Source organism: Polyodon spathula, chromosome 7 (assembly GCF_017654505.1).
Source record: "Polyodon spathula isolate WHYD16114869_AA chromosome 7, ASM1765450v1, whole genome shotgun sequence".
NCBI classification, from domain to species: Eukaryota; Metazoa; Chordata; class Actinopteri; order Acipenseriformes; family Polyodontidae; genus Polyodon; species Polyodon spathula.
In genome coordinates this window covers 43,941,550-43,961,238 of record NC_054540.1, presented here as the reverse complement: position 1 = coordinate 43,961,238, position 19,689 = coordinate 43,941,550, and the positions used below count along the sequence as shown (strand labels likewise).

At 39.0% G+C, this 19,689-nt stretch overlaps 1 protein-coding gene across 1 annotated transcript in view; it reads right to left on the bottom strand.

The window, feature by feature from the left end:
* Positions 1–11,026, bottom strand: part of LOC121318641 (gamma-aminobutyric acid receptor subunit alpha-3-like) — a 166,085-nt gene extending 155,059 nt beyond the window's left edge. The window contains exon 1 of the mRNA XM_041255537.1: positions 10,898–11,026. The gene's annotated coding sequence lies outside the window, so the exon portion shown is untranslated. The remainder of the gene's footprint in view (positions 1–10,897) is intronic.
* Positions 11,027–19,689: the final 8,663 nt, after the last annotated feature.

Below are 19,689 nucleotides of genomic sequence, written 5' to 3'. Positions count from 1 at the left end.
GAAAGTATACAAACATCCGATCCTATAAAAAGACCAACAATAAACGCCAACAAATGAGAATAGCTAGAAAAGAAAAAAAAAAAAAAACACAACTAGGGTCCTCAACAATCCTCCCTCCCCATAGGCTGCCACCAACAAACAAAGCAATGTCCCCCCAAGAACCCCAGAAAAGGACAATGATAAAGAACAACACAACCCACCCCCCTCCCCGAAGAACACCCACTAATCCCTCCCATCCCAACAATATAGCTCTGTGGCGAAACACACACTGATGTTGAACATTGAACCTCCTACACCCCTGTGGAAAAAAGGGTCGGTGAATGGGGAACAGGTGTAGCGCTGATGTGGTGCAGGAGTAAAATGCAGACAATTGTAATCCTGTGGAAAGTATTTTTATTTATTTTCCAGGTCTGGTGACCGTTAAAATAATAAATCCCTGGCAATACACAACTATGTGTAAAGTGCGGGGATAACAAAACAGGGCACAGTCCCGAACAAAAACGAACACACGGTCACCAGTCCTGGGTGAGTGCAGTCGTGCTGGCGGTGAGTGCAGACACAGGTATTTTCGTGACGGTGGTGCAGTGGTGATCCGGATTATGCTGACCCTCGACAACGGCTCCGGATTTGTGCTTTAACTGTCTCGTGGTGCAAAACACGAACAATTACAACACAGACAAAACACAAAACAAAACACGTAACACATCTCTTTCTTAATGAGAGCTCCTCTCTTGGTCTTTCTCTCTGCTGAGCTTTACCCAAACGAAGGAAAAGATCAGCGTTACCCTGGCCCATATATGCAATCCTGCATGACATCTTGGTAAACAGTTGCAGCTGCTTTACTGCTTGCAGCTGCCCTTCGTTTACCTTTCAGGTCAGTACGGTCTTACAACAGAGTCTAGCTTCTTTCAAGGCTGACCGACTTCCCGGCCCCGGAAACGAACTGTCAGGCCAGCCCTTCCAGATACTTCTCCTTCCATTCTTTAGCACCCTCACAGGTCGGGAGGGAGATTTACCACCAGAACTCATTGTCTTTCCATCACAACCCCCCATAATACAAAAAATTATATAAAAATATTGCATTAACTACCACCTCCCCCAACGCATATCTAACATTAGAGACTAAATAAAATGAAAAGCAAAACAAGTGTCAACTTATCAAAGACAGTGTCCAGTTGTATATCAGCCGAGTAACAACTTTCTATGGGTACTGGGCATGGCTGTCATCCATTTGGATCGGGTCATACCGCAGCAATCTCAGATCCTCCTGGGCGTGGGGAAGATAGGTGAGCCAGTCCACTTCAGAAGGGGACTCAAAGGAAAACTTTTCAGCATCACGCAAGACCTTGAGCACCGCAGGGTAGATGAGGCAATTATTAATGCCTTCTCGGCGGAGCCTGGCTCTGACCTTTGAAAAAGCTTTGCGTTTGGAAGCAGTTTGTTGACAATAATGTACCATGAATCGTCTGTGTCTGATTCTATTTGATTCACTTCAGGGCACGAGACTGTTCCTACAAAAAAAGCATCAACTTCTGTGAGTTTCTTCTGGACAGCTTTTCCACCACCACACATTTTAGCAAAATGGTTGCATTTACCATACTCATGATAAGGGACTCCATAGGCAGGACATGCATGTGGCTGGTGTGAATTTCCGCACCTCTCACATGTGCTTGCAGGTGCAACATGTGCTTTTTGTTTGTGCGCATACTTGTCACTTTATTTTGCAGTGTTCTTTAGGATTTTTTACTTGTGACCTTGCCTGTGAAATTCCTTGTACAGGCATTGCTTGCATTTTAGCTACTCTGCAAATGTCAGTAGCTTTCGCAAATGTAAGCTCTGGTTCTCTCAATAGCCTCTCTTTCAGACCATTGATGCTAAAGAAAATTTTGCCTCTGATCATGTCGTTTTCAGTGTTGCCAAACTCGCAATATTTGCTTTTTTTGTCTGAGCTCTGTCATGTATATGTCAATCCCTACAGATTCTGTCAATGAATGTGCCCAGAACTGGTGAAGCTCAAACACAACGGTTTTTTTCTTGGAATCCATTATTTCCTTCATAGTTTAACTTGTGGAATTGCATAAGCTATGGTGTGTGTGTTATACACCTCTAAAGCACCCTCCCCGATCGTGTGTAACATGATGTCTATTTTAATATTTTCATCTTTATTATCTGCTCTGGTCGCATCATGTAGAACTGAAAGTGTTGTTCCCATCCTTGCCAGTTTTTTGCCTGTAGGCAGCAGCATCTGTGGTGGCTTAAACTGATCAATTTCCTTATTTGTTTACTTATCAATTGAAGCTAACTGTGACGGTTTAGCCGTCTGGAGATAGTGAACGTGATTATTTATTTGTCTGCTTCGATTTTAATGTGTATTTTTTAAATGTATCTTTTGCATAAAATGTATGAAATACTGACGGGTAAATATATTATGAAATGTCTGGTAAATGTTTATTCACTTGGGGGAAGAGGTCAGAGGTCAAGTGGGTAAATAAAAGGAATATGGCTGCTGGATGTAAGGGGTGTGTGGACCTTGAGTCCACATGTAGAAGCTGTAGCATGTTTGCACTTTTGTTGTTTTTAAATATTGCAATTAATTATTACCTCAAACTGTTCGCTTTTAGCACGCTTTCTGGTGTTTCTGGCTACTGCATTACGCACTTTATTTTTAGATTTGTTTACAATATCACCGCACTTGAATATCCAGAGGTATGAACTGTTTTTAGAAAGCCTTGATGTCTATGTGCTGCTGTTTTTATACAACATTTCAAAGTAAAGACTCTGAATTGAATTACTGCCTGTGACTGAATTACTACTGCTCTGCACACAACACTGCCACAGGAAGTGACTTGAAACCTGTTTTTAGTCTGGGGGACAAACGCCGCTCGGCCCACGACACTAACACAGGCCTGATTCTTCAAAAGTAATACACCCTTTCTTACTTGTATTATTTTTATTTTACTTACGGTGCTATCTCACACTGCCTGCATGCAGCTCACTGCCTGTCTCACACTGCCTGCAGCTCACTGCCTGTCTCACACTGCCTGCAGCTCATGGTGCTCTCTCACACTGCCTGCAGCTCACTGCCTGTCTCACACTGTTTGCAGCTCACTGCCTGCCTCACACTGCCTGCAGCTCACGGTGCTGTCTCACACTGCTTGCATCTCACTGCCTGTCTCAAACTGCCTGTCTTACACTGCCTGCAGCTCACTGCCTGTCTCTCACTGCCTATCTGAATTAACATAACTGTGTTTATTAATGAACAGAGCGTAACACAAGGTAAGGCATTTCCTAGCATGACTTGACCACCTACACACACTGACCTTTTACATTATCATTGTGTCAGTAGTAACTCGTATACTACACTGTGAAAATGTTCTATGTTTTGAATGGATTTCCTGTCCATTTAGAGATACAGTCACACTAGATATATGTCAGTCGCGTTTTACCAGCCTTGATACACATGTAACAAATGAATGCACTTACCCATTATACGCAATTTCCGACTCCGTCAACAATTTTCTGATATAAAGCCCATCTATTAAGTGCTACAATTTATCTGAATATCCATCACAGACCGCGTTTAAAAAAAAAAAAAAAAATTCTCTCTAATGCCAAATCAGGCTGTCTTGTATTGTGCAGTTACACAGCGCTTCCTCTAGTTTCACCTGATGATAATGCAGCCAATGCAAAGCAAACGAGACAAGTTAGGGTAATGTAACAATTAATCATTAAATAGTTTTAGTTACTGTCATGTATTATTATTTTATTTTTTTTATCTGTGATCTTTTGTTGCTTTTGTGCATTTTCATTTGCAAGTGAACTGTGACATTAAGGCCTTATTGAGCACTGTATTCTACAGTTTTGAATATTGACTGTATACTGTTTTAATTCTGAAAACTGTTTTTTTTTTTATCTTTTGGTTTTGCTAAATTGCATTACCTTTTATGTTGTACATAGTTTTGTGCATGGATAACATTTAGATTTAATTTTGCTGTTAGGTCGTTAATGGAGAATTTTACATACTGCCACAATTCGTACTGGATTTAAAAGTATGTATTGTATTACAGTTAACGTGTAGTCTCTCTAGTTTTGGCAAGTGATATTTTCAGAATCATACCGTTCTGAATTAAAATACTACTTCTCTTAAAAATATAGTACTGTACCAACAAAACCAGTACAGTACATCTAAATAGAAGCCTACTTGTTTTAAAACAGTCCTTTCAGCTATGTATTTGTGATATTGTCAGTTTTTCAGGGAACATATAAAAAAAAAAATACAAGAGTTCAATCTGAGATATCTCTTAATGATTTACAGATATCTTTAAATATTTCAAGATATCTTAAATGCAGTTTGAGATGTCTCTGATAATTTGGCTCACCATAATGCTGTCTCTGCCCTTGCTAGATTAAATATGTTGAGATGTCAGGTTGAAACTCTATAAACTTGGCTTAGAGAGTAGGTGTTAGTTCAAGAGACAGCATGACATTGTTAGGAGTCTTCACTAGAGAGGAGGCATGTGTGCCTTGAGGCAGCCAACACAGTCTGCTATCTACAGAAGCAGAGTTCGCAGAATGTTAAGCTATGGAAGAAAGGACAAGTCAATAAGTCTATAAGACGGCCAAAAACAAAAAGGGTTCTATGGAATGTATTTAACTTTTAATGGAACTAAAATGTGTGAACTTGTCAATACTTGCCAATAGTCAGCAGGACAGTCCATATAATCCATAAAATGTAGATCGATAAATATTATAACATTTACAAATATTAGTTGTTATCAATAGACGTATGTGTCACTTGACTTAGGGGTTGGTTTGATCACCCTACACCTTGTCAGGTAAAATCACAGCTGGTTTTTTTTTGGAAATATTACACTAGATTCTGGTCCTTTAGAGCAGACGTGGGTAACCCTTTTCAATTGTTTAAGTAGTTAAATCTCCATCCAGGGGCTCCCCTTTCACTGCATCAAGCACTTATTTTTAAGGGGTAAAATGTCGATGTGGTATTTTGTTTTTATACCTTTGTTTTATTTCTTTTTTTTTTGGAAACGTTACAACTTAAATGAATTTGCAATGCAGTCATTTGTGTGCATTTTAGGAAACTGTATTTTATTAAATCATATTACAGGGGGTTTGTTCCAAGTCGATCGCCAAAGCTCTGCCACAGCAAAGGAACATTTTCCCATTATTGAAAACGTCGTTTATCTGCAGGCAACAAAACCATAGCTGACATTAATATGCAACAGCTGAGGAACTACTGCAGTGTGGCATAATTAAGTGATAATTTGCTGTGAGCTGCCACACTGCCACCTGTTACTATTACAAAAGAAATTAGCAAAAATGCCAAACCAGGGGATCCCAAACTTTCTCCCACCAGAGGCCTACTTTTTGATCACCATTCACCACAGGACCACTAGAGCACTGTGGAAAATAAAGCTTAATCTAAAGTGTTAAAAAAAGGGGCTTCCTTCTGTCAAATATACTGTATTGTGCTGCATTGAGCATCCATAACTACGAACACTCAACAGTGCTGAATTTAGAAATACTAAAAGAAACTTCATAAATACAATGACACACATTCCCACTAGCAGTCTTAGCAATACTGTATTGACATTATTTTCACACTACTTTTTACTGGTAATTATTTCATATAATCACACAGTAATACGACTGCAACTGTGCTCTGCAATTGATCTAAAGAAAACAACCGCCCTTTTAATAATTAAAATAGGACTCTGTCTACCAAGGTTATAAAAAGCAAACATCTAAAAGGACATGTGAGTCTCTTTGTCATGTTTTTAACACCAGAAAGGGGCCTACTTCAGTCATTCAAACAGAGGTTAGATCAATTAAACAAACCCCTCAGTACAGCGGGGTTCTTTCGAGAACCATGCTGTCTTCCACATTCCCTCCTCCATATAGCCATATACCCATAAAGTCAATGCCTTTCTTTACAATTTCAAACGAAATCTGTGGTTTCACAGATTGCACTAATCTGTGAGCCTGTATTATTCCTTTCTTGTTTATTTTCTTTCTTGTTTCCCATTGTTTGAAGAGCTTCTCTCCCACATTTAGAATGCTCTATTGTGTTCCCTCACAACAGCTCAGGAGAAGTGAAGAGCAGCATGGTTCCTCCGATCCAAGCCAGCTCAAGACAGTGCTGGCCTCCGGAGGACAAGGCACATTTATATAGACACATGTATAAATCAGTATGTACTGTGCAGTTCAGCGATTTAGCTTTTTAGCAGCGCAAAGAAAGCCCTCCTCTATCACCATTCCCAGCAAGTCATGAGCAAACTCACTACAGCCCAGACTCACCACATCCCGACACCCCATAGCCCAGACTCACCACAGTCCAGATTCCCCATAGCCCAGACTCACCACAGTCCAGACTCCCCATAGCCCAGACTCACCACAGTGCAGAATCACCATAGCCCAGACTCTTCATAGCCCACTCATCACAGCCCAGACTCACCACAGCCCAGAATCACCACAGTGCAGACTCCCCATAGCCCTGACTTACCACAGCCCAGACTCACCATAGCCCACTCATCACAGCCCAGACTCACCACAGCCCAGATTCATCACAGCTCAAACTCCCCATATCCTGGACTCACCACAGCCCAGACTCACCACAGCCCACTCATCACAACCCAGACTCACCACAGCCCAGACTCCCCATAGCCTAGACCCATCACAGCCCAAAATCACCATAGCCCAGAAACATCATTTAAGCAATCTGAGTGGCCAGAACTTCTCTTGCCAAAACTGCATAAGATGGCATCCTATATAAAAAGAGACTTACCTGTATTTACTTATATAATATTCATCCTGTGTGTAGCACAATTACCTGAGCAGCCCCTTGAATGCTACCCTTCCAAAACCCCATATTGTACTACACTATGTATGCAGAATACTATCTCATACATACTTTGTATATACAGTGCAACCTGTATATAGCATGCAGATATTCTCCTAACATATTTACATCATTGTGTTTACCATCAGTATCTTGCCCCTGGTCACCATAGATGCTGATGCCTTGTAGAAATTCTTGACTGTGGAGATGTGATATACTTAGAAGCAATAGCGCCACTCACTGTCAGTGACATTTCTTTCCAATAAACATACAGTCAGTAATCCTTACACTGGTTCCTGTTTCTGATTCCATGTGAAACAACTAATAAACCGGTTTGATCTCATTCACATGTAAGCTGATGCTTTCAGGTCTGCTGCTTATGCTAATTACATTTGTCCAAAAGCAGAAAGATGAACAGGGGAAAATAATCTTTTTAGATTAGTTTTTTGCATTGCTGGCAACACTTTCTTTAGTTTATGAAACTAAAATCTGCAGCCTAACTCTAAAAAATACACAGTGGGTGAGGACTCACTAGTACACCACGCTACATCTGTAGCTTCTTGGGCTCTTCACTTGTTAAGACCTGGAGGTTGAATCGGTCTCTTTGGTCAAAAGGGGTTTGTCAGTGATCTGTTAACCTACACTCTAATGGACATACTGTAATCCACATCACAAAACAAACGCAGCACAATCTGGAGCAATTGTCAGTCTCTACTTGAGAGAGGGCCTGGACTGAACGGCAAGCAGGCAGAGGTTGTTCAGATTAGGGTTGAAGTGCCTCTGTCTCTGTCTCTCTGACTCTCTCTCTGTTTCTCTGTTTCTCTCTCTCTCTCTCTCTCTCTCTCTCTCTCTCTCTCTCTCTCTCTCTCTCTCTCTCTCTCTCTCAGAGCTGTAAGGGGAAGCTTTTATAGCACTTGCCTTCACCTTGCATGAACACAAAATGTACAAAATAAAGATAATAAAAAAATCACATTTAAAAAACTAAAAATCTCCATCCATGGCCATCAGAGAACTACACAATTGCGTACTGATTTTTTTCCCTGAATAAGATCTTTAAGAGAGAGAGAGAGAGAGAGAGAGAGAGGTGGCATGAACATATCAAGCACAAGAGCTCTGTAATATATAAAGGGGGCATTTGTTGCAGTATTCCCTATTGGTTGTTTGTCCTAATAAAAGATACATTTTCCTTTAAGTTTCTATTTTCTCCAGCAAATTGTCACCCCACCACACACACACACACACACACACACACACACACCCTCACTCACTGCGTCTTTCCCAGACAAAGCCTGTCTGCTGTGCTGCATGAATGCTTATACGTTTGACTCAGGACTGTATTTGATTCTAGAGTTAATGAAACACTACGGTCTATTTATTTATCTATCTATGTATTTATTCATTTTCCTTGTTAAGGATGTGATAAGAACACATGCTACAGACAAACAGAATGCCAGGCATAAAAGCACCATGGAAATAACATGCTTGTAAACATCTATCTTATGTTGTCATATAATATGTTTGTGTTATGAATACATAAGCATTTTCCTGTATGGTGATTAACATTGTTTACAATGGAGATGGGAAGCTTTCCGCATATCAGAGCACCAGTTTTGCGCATGACAAACAAACCCTATTCATGAATCACAACTGTACCATATTGAGTTTCTACCATGCTTTATTAACTGCAAAATCAACTAAGAAAAGCAACATGCCAACCAGCCCATACTGCAGTTCCTAACAGAACATGGACTCATCAGCCTTTCCCCTCCTTTAAATGAAAGTGCCAGAGGACAAAAGCAAAGGGTTGTTGTGATTAGAAACACTCCAAGGTGGATTTTGTAACTCATATATTAACATTAAAGCAGTATATAATATAGGTCATACACATGTGCTTCCATAATATAATAACACCCACAGCTGTACAGTTATCAGCACTCAAATGACACCCCAGCCAGAATTCCCTTTTCAAAAGCAAGACACTTTGCAAACCCCACTGGTTCAAGGGCAGACACAAAAACAACCAACTGGCAACCGTGCAGACCAGTAACAAAACCATCTCACACCGGCAACCGTGAGGACCAATAACAAAACCATCTCACACTGGCTACCGTGAGGACCAGTAACAAAACCACCTCACACTGGCAACCGTGAGGACCAGGAAAAAACCATCTCACACTGGCTACTGTGCAGACCAGTAACAAAACCATCTCACACTGCACTGGCAACCGTGCAGACCAGTAACAAAACAATCTCACACTGGCAACCATGAGGACCAGTAACAAAACCATCTCACACTGGCATCCGTGCGGATCAGTAACAAAACCACCTCACACTGGCAATCACGAGGACCAGTAACAAAACCATCTCACACTGGCTACCGTGAGGACTAGTAACAAAACCACCTCACACTGGCAACCGTGAGGACCAGAACAAAACCATCTCACACTGGCTACTGTGCAGACCAGTAACAAAACCATCTCACACTGGCAACCGTGCAGACCAGTAACAAAACCATCTCACACTGGCAACCGTGAGGACCAGTAACAAAACCATCTCACACTGGCAACCGGGAGGACCAGTAACAAAACCATCTCACACTAGCAACCGTGAGGACCAGTAACAAAACCATCTCACACTGGCAACCATGAGGACCAGTAACAAAACCATCTCGCACTGGCAACCAATTTCACCCCCTTCTCTCTTTACTTTGGCAGTTCTGTTGCATTATTTTTCGTGTGTTTACTCACATACCAGAACTTCTGGCTTGTGCCATAATAATAATAATAATAATAATAATAATAATAATAATAATAATAATAAATTGTTGTTGTTTTTTTTTTTTTTTTTTTTTTTTTTTGCGGGGGCAGCAGTGTTTTGTTAAGTATATGAAAAACTACAAATCTGGACGGACAGAAGGCAGGTTTCTACAGCATATATCCTAGATTGCTATACCATGAGCTACGAATGTCAACCAAGTTTTCACAACTATAAACGCATTTCAGTAGAACTCGGATGTCATACGGTACGATATCATAATATCACAGATGGAATATGAAAGACCAAGAAACGCACCTGTATAGATAGATACGTCCTTCTCAATCAAAGCCTTGCTGTAACTTGCGCTGTTATTATTCATGATTAGCTGACCTGTTGTACCTGAGCACGCGGGTAATCATGATCACTCGTAATAGAACAGTATGTAAGGACAGTTCAGCTGTGAAATACAATATTCCCTTAGCAATATAAAGTATGCATGAATACCTGTGCATTGCAAATAAATTACAAATCACCGCTAATAAAACAAATAGAGAAGTTGGAACATGCAATGTAGATTTGTGTTGCCGTTTAATTATATTACAAAATATATACCGTTTATTTTTATTTTTTTTTAAGGAAAGTGGAACAGAATCATTTTCATTCCCGGTGTACAGTATTCTATTATATAGTCTACTTTAACTGACATTCCGATGTAATAGTGTATCACATGCAACATGAGAACTGTCTGCTCTATTGCCGTTCTTATAAATAGCCTCGATTAGATTTATTTAAAAGTTTGAAATAATTCTAGGTTTAGATTTGTTTTAGAAAGGTTCATCATGTGTATGTATATCATGGTCACGATTTAATGCCACGTCCATGAATTAGTTATATTTGTTTTATACATTTCAAAATGTCAGTGTTACTTATCAATTAACTTTTGTTCTTCTCTATTTACTATTAACTAAGCCACATATATGACACTGCTTAATGTAAATTAATATTGCACAGTTCTTCAGTCACTGAGACTATATGCCCTGAACATCCTTTCTTATTCCGTTTTGCCATAATGTGTACAGAGACCTGCTAAACCTGCAAGCAGATTCGTTTATTACACGCTGGAAACCCATAATAACAATGTTTCTCTAAAATGACTGTGTCCGAAAAAATATGTAGAAACGGTCTCGCAGAGATTTCTAGTCACCGAACATTCCACTACAAATCAGCATCAAGTTCCATGGCGACCAAGCAACACATACACATGAACACATAAAATATCCTCACCGAAATGACCGTTTTCTTGTTCTTTTTCACCCCCGCAGACAGTGTTGATTTCCTTGTCTTGCTGGTATACTGCGCTAATGTGGTCCACCAATGTTGTGAGCAGTTGTTATGTTCCAAGCAGGTTCTGAAGTGTTTGAGAGAGAGAGAGAGAGAGAGAGAGAGAGAGAGAGAGAGAGAGAGAGGTGTTATTAAGAAAAGCCAGCCTCAACCAGCCCTCTCTCCCTTCAATGCCTCTGTCCTCCTAGATTGGTGCTTGATGAGAATATTCACTGATGGTCATATACAGGTTATGCAGGATGCCTTGTACAGTATGTATCTACCCCTGGTGTGTTTTAAAGTGCTCTGCTTCTAAACTTAAAGTGAATAAGTCTCCTCTCTATCAAACTTGTCCTGAAGTACTAAGAAGTACTACTCTGTAAGTAAGCCTGTATATATTTGAAGAATATCTAGACATACTGAGCAGAATGGAAACACAAGCCTTGTTCCTATTTATTTGTATTCAAAGCAAACCTTAAAAACATTACACACACAATTAATACAGTTATTTCACACACATACAAAATAACATATAGCAAGCATGGTTTACAAGCATAATTGTATGATTAACTACTGAGTCACCTGAGTCATGCAAGCATGGTTTGAATCCTGTTTGCACTGAGTCTATTTTGGCTTGGGGCCCAAGGAGGAAAAAGGACGGGGCACTTGGGTGGACTGAGGCTGGGTTCAGTAGCTTGGCAATATCCACTGCTCATTCTTTGTGGATGAAAAGTGATGTTTGGCTGAACAACGGTAACAGAGGTTTTCTGTCGACCAGGTTTTGCATTAGCATTGTTGTTGGATTTCCTCAATCACTTCTCTCAACCACTGCTTGCTTTTTTGCTCCACAGCGACTAGAGCCCATCCACACGATCTACATGGAAATGCTTGAACATTATACTTTACTGTACTGCATGACTCAGCTCCCCTAGGCTCAGAGCCTATGGAATTATAGACGGCCAACACAGCTTTCACGCTTGCACAATGAAAATAGATAACAACATTTTTTTTTTAATTAAACCAATATTGTTCTGCAAACCTTCCAAATATATGTCCTTGGTTCTATGTACTTGTCACAAAGATGGCTGCAGTGGGTGACGTCAGACCAGAAACAGGAAATAAACGACAGAGGTGGAGTTTGGTGGAGCTGAGCGAATGGTTTCGCTCAGCATTTAATAAATGAACAGACAGCCAGAAAATAAACGGTTGAAACAAACACAAAAACACAGGACACGGCACATTCGCCAAAACGAAAGAGACAAACAAAATGGACTAACACTACACAAAACAAGGTGAGCAGATATTTTAACTTTGCGTTATTATTTTATTATTTATTACCTCCGTCTCCAATCCCGTTCTCCACTCACCGAACACCCAACCCAGAGTAGGTGAAAACATGCAGCTTTTATGCAGCTATACCGTGATTCAATTGCTAATCAATCATTCAATTGGAGTCATGGTACAACTGCACACGAATTAATAAAGTGCAATTCCCTGTGCTCACATATTATTACGTTTTACTTGCACGTGAAGTGCTGTGCAATCCTCATGCCTAAATACAAATATACATTGTAAACACTCGTGTTACACAGACCCGTTTATATCCCGTGTACCAATGACTTTACACCAACATTAACACACAACACAAAATACACACAGGGGCGGGCACTTTGCCACATGTATATATGTATATTAACAAATAGATCAGAGATTCTTTAACCTGAAAAATACATAATTGTCAAGGATAGCTCTGTGGTGAGGTCAGGCCAGAGAGTAGACAGACAACAGTTTTGTGAGTGAGTGCACTGTTGCACTGGTTTATTATAAATAAAAGGTTTAAACAAACAAAACACTTCACACAAAAGAAAATGCCATGATGGCCAAAACAGACAAACAAAACAGACACCGAACAAATACTAAATATAACAAGTATCTCACTGGTTTAGAACCAGCACGCAGAGCAATCACTTGTCTTCGACCTACTTCACCTCCTGACTCTCGTTCTGCCTCTGAACACACCAACCCCGTGTGCGTAAAACACTAACTCTTTTATGCAACTCTGCCGAGACTCGATTGCTAATCAATCAATCAACTGAATCTCGGCAGTGTGCATGTGAACTACTTTGAGACACACCTGTACCCAAATATTAATACATATTTTATCTGCACATGAAGCGATTGTGCAATCCTTGTGCCTAAATACTATGGCTGCAATGGCTGGGAGGGACATTGGGCAATGTTGGTTTTCTCAGGCTTCCCATTGCTCCCCATCTGTCCCACAGTAGGTCGCTCACCATCGGGAGGACCTCCATCAGCCATTCCACATTTTCCCTCGAGGGCATTGGACCCTCATACTCCCCCCTCGTGGGTGTTGGAAACTTTGTTCCCCCCCTTCGTGGGTGTTGGATGCTCGGGCTCCTTCCTCGTGGGCACTGGAGCTGGCCCCTGCTTCTTCCCCTTTTCTGGGGATATCTGCTCCTTTCCTTCATCCTTCTTGGGACCATCAGTTTCACCTCTTGCCATAGTGGGGATTGGTTAGGTGATATGTGCCCGACCTCGCCAACGGCAAATCACCACTCTTCCCTTTTTAGGCAGATCAGACAGGTGTCCTTGTCTGTCTGTGGTGATGGTATGGATCCACTCCTCCAGGGTCTCCACCACACCCTGACTGAAGGCCTTCATAAAAGGGGGTCTTTCCAGGGGGCATACGTCTGGGAGGTGCCCATACTCCAGACAGGAAAGGCACCATGGAACCCCTCCTTCCTTCACCTCCATCTGATGAACATGCCACTGTTTTGTATCCTCATCTACCGTTTCCATTCCTCAAAAAAAAAAAAAAAATCAAAACAGTGTACCCACAGTATATTAAATTTTAAATTAAATACCGGGAACACCCATATTATATAGACGAACCACTATCGAAAAATTCAGAGTCACTACAACCAGACATCAGTTCTTCTGCTAAAATAATCCTCTAATCGTTTTGCCATCTAGAATGAATTTCTGTATAGTAGAAATGTTTGTATTGTTGTGAGCATATTGATTTCCGTACATAAAACAGTGAGCAGAAACATAGAATAAACTATTATCAAGCAGGATTCATTTTGTAGATTTCGCATTTGTGAATTTATGTATTTATTAATTTTTTCTCATGAATAACAATAACTCAATTCTGAAAATAACAATGTACGTCTTCCACAAGAGGATAGAGCACACATCGACAATGCAGCAGTCCCAGATTGATGTAGAGCTGGGATAATTAATTGAGTTACTCGAGTTGTTGCGATTATTTTAGTTCTCGACGATCTTTTTGGTATTCGAGCAATCGCTTTAATATATGCATTCATATGTTAGCTACATGCACACCAGGTTCGTTCTCAAATAATAATTCCGATCAGCTGTTCACTTGCTCTGGTCTTGGCAAGAATACTGACCAACAGATCGATAATACTGATTTGGTCGAGAGAGTGAAGGCGCTATATTAATAAAAGATTTAAAAAAGAAACAGAAAAAATGAAGATGGCAGGGTTTTTTGTTTTGTTTTTGTGTTTAAAAAAAACAACAACATATACATCTTCTGGTATCCTGTGACTGTCGATGTTCTCTCTTTTACATTACCTAGAAAAAGTTTGTGAACCCAATGATAATTATGGAAATTCCATAATTTTACCATGATAGCATTCTTGAATCAAAACCAGCCTTTCCTTAAATATCCAATAGGGTTTATATAAACCAATTCCATGACTTTTGAAACAAAATGATGTATGAATTAAACAAAGAATGAGTAATTAAGATTTAGGGTATATGAAAAAGAAAGTGAACCCCTGGTTTCATCAGCTCAATTAAGGGGATAATTAGAATCAGGTATTTAAATAATTAGGTAGATCTTCAGGGGTGAGTTTGGGAGGACCCACCCTATATAAAGATCAAAAACTTTGTGAGTTTGGTCTTCACCATACAGGTGTGTGGAAAAACATCATGCCACGATCAAAAGAAATCTCTGAGGACCTCAGAAAAACAGTTATTAATGCTCATCAGTCTAGAAAGGATTAAAAAACCATTTCTAAGGGTTTGGGGCTTCACCAATCTACTGTCAGACAGTCTAAAAATGGAGAAAGTTCAAGACCACAGTCACTCTACCCATGAGTGATCGTCCTACCAAATTCTCTCCAACAGCAAACCAGAAAATCATCAAGGAAGTTACAAAGAACCCCATACTAACATCCAAGGATCTGCAGGCCACTCTTGCCTTGGCTAATGTGAGTGTTCATGACTCAACTATCAGAAAAAGACTGAACAAGAATGGTGTTCATGGATGGCCAGCCAGGAGGAAACCAATGCTCTCTAAAAAGAACCCATCTGAAGTTCGCCAAAGAGCACATAGATGATCTGGAATCATCCTGGAACAATGTTCTCTGGACAGATGAGTCAAAGCTAGAACTTTTTGTCCTCAATGTGAAACGTTATGTTTAGCGAAAACCAAACACTGCATTCAAATACAAGAACTTCTTCCCAACCGTCAAGCATGGTGGTGGGGAGTGTGATGGTTTGGGGCTGTTTGCTGCCTCAGGACCTGGACGGATTGCCATCATTGACACAACCATGAATTCTGCATTGTATCAGAAGATTCTAGAGGAGAATATCAGGCCATCCGTCCGTGAGCTGAAGCTGACCAGAAAGTAGGTCATGCAGCAAGACAATGATCCTAAAAATACAAACAGAACTACAAAAGAATGGCTGCAGAAGAAGAAATTCTGCATTTTAGAATGCACTAGTCAAAGTCCGGACCTAAACCCCATCGAAATGTTGTGGCAGGACCTGAAGCGAGCTGTACATGTAAGGAAGCCCGCAAATGTTACCGAGTTGAAGCACTTCTGTAAGGAGGAATGGGCCAATATCCCTCAAAACCGATGTGAGAGGCTGGCCAACAGTTACAGGAAATGCTTAGTTGAAGTGATTGCTTCTCAAGGAGGTGCCACCAGTTACTGAATCTAAAGGTTCACATACTTTTTCACACATAGCTATTGAATGTTGAATCATTTGTGGATAAATAAATGTTGAAAAAGTATCATATTTTTGTGTCATCTGTTTAATCAGGTTATCTTTATATGTTATTAAGACTTAGATTAAGACCTAATAACATTTTAGGTTTGAAATATGTGAAAATCCTAAGGGGTTCTCAAACCTTTTCTCAGCACTGTAGATAAATAAAACCAGTTTGCATCAAATTGCAAGTCAGACGTATTTCTTCAATAATACCCACGCAACCCTATTTGAAACATGATTTTGCTAATTTGCCATTACTTCTTTATTGTTATTATTTTACAAGCAGCAGCACAGTCACGATATTGTTTAGAATCTATATCCTTTTTTGAAACCTCTGTCCTCGCGCTGTAGCCTACGTTATGTTGTTATTACGTTAGCAAAGTGCTTTCATTTGGCAAAAATTAAACAAAACCGTCTGGAAAACGTTTTGTGGCGACGTGTTGAGAGTGGCAGGCGGGAACACAGCAATATGGAGGATTCACATAGCAAGACTGTTAGTACAGAAGACTGGGAAAAGGAAAGGACTTCGGAAAGTGATAGAAGAAGGAGGCCTGGTGCAAAGAAATTTGCGAGAATCGCCAGACACACAAGCGTTGTGTGGGATTTCTTTGACCAAACTAGCAATTCACAGGTTAAGTTCAGCATATGCAAAGTGAAAATGAAAAATCACTATAACTTTGCTGCAACATCTAAAAAGGAGGCACCCAACTGTCTTTCTCACTTGGTAAGTAATATTATTCATGTAAGAAGTCTGTTGATATAATATAGTACAATGCTGTTTTTGGCAAATAGTTGTTGTGGTTTTTTTTTTTTTTTTTTTTTTTTTTAATGGTAGCAGGACTTACTGTGTCGTGTACTTTTATTTGCACATGAAGTGAAACAACATCCATTTCACTCTTGGTTGAGGAACAAAAATGTCAGCTACCACTCCTGTATTTTACTACTGGAATAGAAAAATAGAAAAAAATAAAATTTATATATATATATATATATATATATATATATATATATATATATATATATATATATATATATATATATATATATATATAATCTGTTATTGTGTAAATGTTAACACCAAGTATTAATCTAATCTTAGACTTTCACCAGCTCTATTATCAAACTTTTTTCATTGCATTGCATCAAATAAAACAAACAAAAAAGAACCCAAAACGCTGCATCAGCCATAAAATTGCTGAATTTGCATTAATTCTCTACAGCAATATTAGTTTAAGGCGTTGTAGCAGGGCGGTAGGAAATCCCTGCTATTTCAAAGTGTTTATATGTGGAGGAAGACAGTGGTGTCGTCCGCCACGTGCAATAACAAACAAAAGTTTAACAATTACAACAGGGTACCCTGTTGTCCCCCCCATTACTGTGTTTTTGACACAAAACATTATAATATTGTTTGTTAACAATAACAAAAAAATTTTATTTTCGCTCTGTGAAAGCGTTTTGTTTTTGTTCAATGTAAAAACAAAAACAAGTTTCAAAATAACATATAAAACACTGTAAACTGCATTTGTCGCCTGCGGCGTACATTTTGACGTCCTAACCCGGACATTTGACGTCCTGGACGGATGGACAAAAAATGGAGGAACGCCATAACTGCAGTGGCAGGCATAATAAACACTGTTTACAATTTTTGTTTGTTTGTAGTTTTGGGATTTGTAAACCCTAAAACCGTTGTTACTCCAGATACCAGGATTTTTTTTTTTTTAAAGCTTGACCTGTCAATTTAGAAATCTCTTTACCTTGTATGGTAATATAATTATACTTTTATTATATATCGCGCGCACGCTATATATATATATATATATATATATATATATATATATATATGTATATATAATATATATATATAATATAGCGCCCGTCGACGCAGGCTCTACCGTCCGGTAGATGACCATGACTGGACTTATGCGTCCTTAATCGTAGGGTTTAGCATCTAACTCCCGATGATTGGGAAACTAAATCTGGGACCCTTTAATTTAGCCCTTGGCACCTCAATCGTGAGTTAGCTAAATATAAACTATAAAATAAATACATATGGTTTTTACCAACAATTGCTTTCCGACAAATTCAAGTCAAATCCTGGACCGTGGTATTTATGTGAGAAAGCATTTTCTGATTGACTATAAATATTTAGGTGTCATGTGTTGTACACAACAACAGCTGGGATGCAATGTGTAAAAAAAAAAAAAAAGCTATTTTAACGTGTCTGTCTTTTTCTAAATCGATTTAGATCATAAAAAAGTGGTTTAAATATTCACCGAAACTTAAATTATATTGAATATATATATATATATATATATATATATATATATATATATATATATATATATATATATATATATATATATACACAGTGCCTTGCAAAAGTATTCAGACCCCTGACCAATTCTCTCATATTACTGAATTGCAAATGGTACACTGAAATTTTGTTCTGTTCGATATTTTATTTTAAAACACTTAAACTCAGAATCAATTATTGTAAGGTAACACTGGTTTTATGTTGGGAAATATAAGTTTTTAATGTGTACATTCAGGTATGAATTATAAATCTAGTTACAAGATTTAACATTTAGCTAAATATTTAACAGGCAAGCTAAATCCGGAGTTTGTATGCAAATGAGCTCTGCTCGCTTTGTGCTTTCACGCAATTTGATTGGCTCTTGTATTGTTAATGTGGGGGATATGGACATTTCAGCATTACAAAGCCAAGCAAATTGTGATAATGATAAAAAATTTCATTGACTATATAGTAGGGATTCCTTTTATTTTATAGAATTATTTAATTTTATATTTAAATAATTTTCTGCATTATTAAATGAAAAAATAGTAATTAAAATTATTAATTGTATTTGTGTTGATTATTTAAATAATCGCTCAGCACACCTCTAGTTTGATGCAAGCACTCATTATCGAAAACATACACATACCTCAGTAGAACTTTGTCTGCTATGCTTTGTCTCAAACCATCCAGCATTTCTGTGTGATTCCACATCCAATGCTCCAAGGTCACTGCATTTTATTATCAGGACGTAGGATGAAAAGTGATGGAGACTGACATGATAAATTTGATACCGACATACTAAAATAGCAAAACATAGCAGTACAAATTTGGAAAGACTGACTTGTAAAGTATGAATGTTATGTTGTGATCCTGTGTTACATTAACAATGTGAAACAGTTGATTTTCTTTTTTTCTGTTATCCTGTTGTGAGTGATTACTCTCGCATTTGGCTTCGCCCCATGGCATAATGTGTACTTAACGGTGCACTGGTTATGCGTCACAGGGCTGTGTCTAGCTGAAACAGTCCTGGAAAAGTTACTTATTTTCACAGGCAAGGTGCTGCAGTCCTGCTTTTTTTCTGTATTCTCATTGTTACTTCGAGGAGAAGTAACAATGTGACTACATTTACATTCCTACCTTGTGGATTTTGAGCACAAAGTTTACTGGAACGAGGAACGTTTGGCGACAAAGTGACTGGAATGAAGGACTGTTGAGAAATTAAACATTGCAGCGTTTGTAAGATGGATGTGGTTTTAGACGTCTCCTGCCGAATCTTTGAATTGGTCTACGATTGGAGAGTTGAATCCATAATGCGAAGGTAAGGGAAGACATTGATACAACTGGGGAGGGATATGTAACCGAACAAACAATGAATGGTAATTTGAAAGCACAGCAGGACTGAGTTTGTGAAGTA